The following is a 4421-nucleotide window of genomic DNA, read 5'->3' as shown; positions in this document are numbered from 1 at the left end:
CAACCGTCCAACAGTGAAATAGAAACAACGCTACAAATGCAGGCTGACAACGATCATGATTTCATGACCATCACGAAAGACGGCGGCTTCATCCACGCTCCGGTCCCTGAGTCGAGTCGAAAGTAATGATGCTATGTAGTTCTGAAATATCGATTAACTCATGTTGTAATTAAACTTTAATGAACTTGTATGTCTCTTTAGTTTGGACAGTCGTTCAACTTATATGTAATCTATGCTATTTATTAGTAGGACCATGAATCGTGCTATTAATGTGTTGTTTTTCTCTTCCGATCCTTTTGTTGCATACTTATATATTGCTTATATATTGTCTGTGAATTGCTACTAACGTTTTGTTTGTCTAGTGCATAGAGATGCCGTCGTATGTCGTGTACAAGGGTAAGGTTCCCGGAGTCTACGACGACTGGGAGGAGTGTCGGAGACAGGTTCACCGTTTCAGCGGTAACAGTTACAAAGGGTACACCACTAGGGCGGAGGCGGAAGCTAGATACGTGCGCTATCTAGCGGGAGAGCGGAGGGAGCGGAGGAGGAACCGGATGAAGACCAGTTTCATCGCGATGATGCTCATCGTGACCGCAGTTCTCTTTTATGTGATGGTAGTTTAGATGATCGATATCGACTTTGTAATGTGACGACAAACTCGGCTAATATATATGATGAACTTTCCTAATGTCTCGAGACCTAAACTTGGCTAATGTATGAACTTTGTTCGCTATTTCGAATTTGGAGACTAATTTGATGAATTCTATTGTGTGATGTTTATATTCTGTGCTGTGTAACGTGTATTTTGTAACCTGTGCAAATACCAGATATTTTGTAACCTATGCAAATACCAGAAAAGCAAAAAATAATAATTCCTAATATTCATAGTAGTGGTGCACCATATTGAGCATTAGTGGCGCACCAGGGCTAAATACCAGTGGCGCATTATGGGGCATAGTAATGGCGCACTTGGGGGCATACGTGAAGGTAAATATGGCCCCCTAGGAGGCATAGTAATGGCGCACTGTTGGACATAGTAATGTAATGGCGCACTACCAGGTGCGCCACTATTATCTCGGATACTCTGGTGCGCCATTACTATTTGTTACTAGTGGTGTGTTAATAGTGACGCACCTATAATGCGCAATTAATAGCAAAAACAGGTGCGCCACTAACAGCCTTTTTTTCTCGTAGTGGAGCTTCCGAATAAAGCTCTATCTATCTATGTTCACACATCTCTATGAGTAGCTAGTACACTTTAGCTAGCTAGCTTGCTAATTTGCTCCAATGTTAGCTAGGCAGCCGCGTCACCCGAACTAATCAAACCACTTAGCGTACTCAATAGTCATTTTTCTACGATTGACCTAATTAACCTTCTCTATAATTGATGGGCAATTATAACCGTTAAGTACTTACATTGTTTCCTTAATTATGATGTGGAGGCTTGATCAAATAGGGCTTGATGTGCATGTCGCCTTCTGTTTGGACTATCCTTTAAGTTCTTACACAATGCTTTTCGTAGTTGCTTTAAAGATTTAGATCCTTTCTACGACTTCAATTCCAATTCTCTAACTTCCTCTCGATGAAGAGTTTCCTTCGATGTGAATATTCATAGAACCCTCGGCCTAACTAACTAATTTGTCTCCTTAACTAAGATCATTTGTGGGGCCAGGGCTTAGACAAATAGGGCTCCTATGAGCAAGGCGCCTTCCACTGGAACTCTCTTTACTTTCTTCTTTCCTAAAAAAAAAATACAAAGTGCACCACCCACGCTTCCTTTAGCAAAGCGGAAGTACTCTGTGGCCGACACTCTCTGCCTGATTTTGAGACGACGCGTGATCCTACGGCCGTGTGACAATTACTCCTACGCATGCATGGTTGGATCCATAGCATCGTCCGAGCAGTGTCGTCCGTCTAGCAGCACTCTTAGAGCATGTACAATGGAGGCAACACCTAGGTGCTGCCCCATGCTCCACATGTGCACGAACCGGCGAGGCCGTGACCCCAAGCTGCCATCATTGCTGAGCACTTTTTCCATCTCTCTCGTCAGCGTTTTCACTGCTCTGTTTCCCAGAATGGGAAGATCGTGAGCAGCACATCTCACTCGCTCGCTTTTTCCCTTGCTTTCATACCTTTCTCAGCCGAGGAATCCGGTTCTTCTGTAGGATGCCGCTTTGGCCTGCAAGCAGCATGCTGGACCATCCGAACCTACGTGGATAGCGGGGCATTACTCCACGGTGGAGCATTGGCCATGCCCTTAGCAAAGAGAGGATGACGTTAGTTATTATCACATACGTCCAAGCGGAGCAGTGCAAGTGTGGTATGGTACACCTCACTTGATTTGCGGACATGCACGATGCATATGATTGAGGATACAATGATGACGAATTAAGCTGGCAGGATGCGGATGGATGACGACAACTAAACGTCGTGACATCAACCGTGAATGTACACCCGAGATATGTGAAAATGACAGGACGTAGCTACTGCATGCAGTAGCTCGCGGGACTAGGACCCTGATGAAATGGTCGATGATTGCGTGAGGGCCAGGTGCCCCGCCCAGATATCCCAACTCCCCCATGCCATGCATCGTTTTTGGCCAGCCGCAGTTTCTCGAGCTAGCTAGTACATGTCATCTTGAGTTGATGTTCAGCCCAAAGTGTGCACCTTTCATCTGTCGCAGAGCATCATTCATGACTCAGACGCAACATGTACGTACGTAGCTACACACTTTGCAGTTTGCACTAGCACATGATGCATGGTGAACATGTATATATCGGCCAAACGCATGATCAGCCGACAAGATATGTTCAACATTGGCAGATGCACCACGTAGGGTACGTCGGTACGCACGCGACGCTCCTTTATTGTCTGCCGCTTTTCTTTTTCATGGCATTTGGATCTTCTTTCAGATCCAGTTGTGTATAGTAAGTATTGGTTTGCTTCTGGTGCAATTATATATTTTTCCAAAAAAGAAAGAGAGAGAGAAGAAGTTGTGCACCGCACTGCACTGGGAACTGGTTGATGCATGCCTACACTGCACTGCACAGAGCCGGCCCGGCCCGGCCAGTCGGAACCCTGGTCTGCCGGCCTCACTCCTCCTCTTTATATACCACCGGCGATCACGATCGCTCGCTCACATCACCGCCCCGCGCCACTGTTTCCTCCTTCTTGGTCTTCTTCTTCCTGCTTCACAGTATTAAATTTATGCATCAGCTAACTCATTCAAAAATTCGAACTGATGTAAGGAGACGGGCAATATGTTTCAACCCCTCCCCCCCCCTCCCCCCGTCTAGGCTATTTTAGTCCTTAGACGTGGGATCGATGTAGGCCGCAGAATCGTTTTATTTAATACTGCGTTGGCAGGGTCTTAAACTCAAAACCTCTTGGCTCGGATACCATATTGATTTCATGCATCAGCTACTCATCCAAAAGTCCAAACTGATGAAGGAAGACAGGCAATATGTTTCAACACACAGTCCACATACACGCCGACTTGCTAGCTCCGGCCGTCGACAATGGAGAGAGAGGCAGAGGCGCGCCACCAGCTGCTGCTCCACGGCGTGAGCCTGGACCTGCGTCTCAACACGGTCACCCACCAGCGCGGCGGCCCGCGCCCGGCGTCCCCCGCTGCTCCCGCGGCGCTCGACAACGTCGGCAGGGAGGCCCTCGCCTGCAACTACTGCCACCGCAAGTTCTTAAGCTCGCAGGCGCTCGGCGGCCACCAGAACGCGCACAAGCTGGAGCGCACCCCGCCAAGCGCAGCCGGGACGTCCCCTCCTCAGCCGTCGCCATGGCGACTGCTTCCTCTTCCACGGCCGCCCACAGCTGGCTCCACGCCGGCGGCGGGGAGCTCTGGGGGTACTCTGGTTCGGCCGCTGCTCCGGACTCCGCGACGATGGCGCCACTGATGGGCATGGGGATGGGCTGGGCTGGCACCGGCAGCACCGCAGAGGCCGCCGGGGAAGCGGTGCCGGAGGTCGACCTGTCGCTCAAGCTCTGACGAGCTAATTTAGCCAGCACTAGATTCCAGAAGCAAATGTGCATGGACAATCGATACGTCTAGCTTGTCAACAGCAAGTACCCCTAGGTAGTACTGGTGTTGGTAGCTTCTTTAGCGCCTCAGTGTGTACGTGCCTGTCGTTACTTTGACGTGAGGTCCGGTTCTAGTCCATAGAGTTATTTCTTGGAAGTTGCGTGCTAAGTTTTACGACGGCCATTTTCACCAGCTAACCCCTAACGGCAAAGACATTGCTTTGCCGCCATGTCACTGCTCCCTGCCTATTACAACATCTAGCATAGCTAGATGCTACACAGATCAGATACCCCTCATGATCTGACTAGACTTTTAGTCACCCAACACCCAACTCGTCAATACTTGAGAGCCAGATTTATATGCTTGGAGATCGATAGATACCGCT

The 4421-nt window shown here is 48.7% G+C and overlaps 1 pseudogene; it reads left to right on the top strand.

The window, feature by feature from the left end:
- The first annotated feature begins 3518 nt into the window (after positions 1-3518).
- On the top strand, positions 3519-4003 carry LOC123120880 (zinc finger protein 4-like; annotated as a pseudogene).
- Positions 4004-4421: the final 418 nt, after the last annotated feature.

The sequence above is a fragment of the Triticum aestivum genome, chromosome 5D (genome assembly GCF_018294505.1).
Source record: "Triticum aestivum cultivar Chinese Spring chromosome 5D, IWGSC CS RefSeq v2.1, whole genome shotgun sequence".
NCBI lineage: Eukaryota > Viridiplantae > Streptophyta > Magnoliopsida > Poales > Poaceae > Triticum > Triticum aestivum.
The sequence above is the reverse complement of the archived record's forward strand: the minus strand, read 5'-3'. Positions and strand labels throughout refer to the sequence as shown.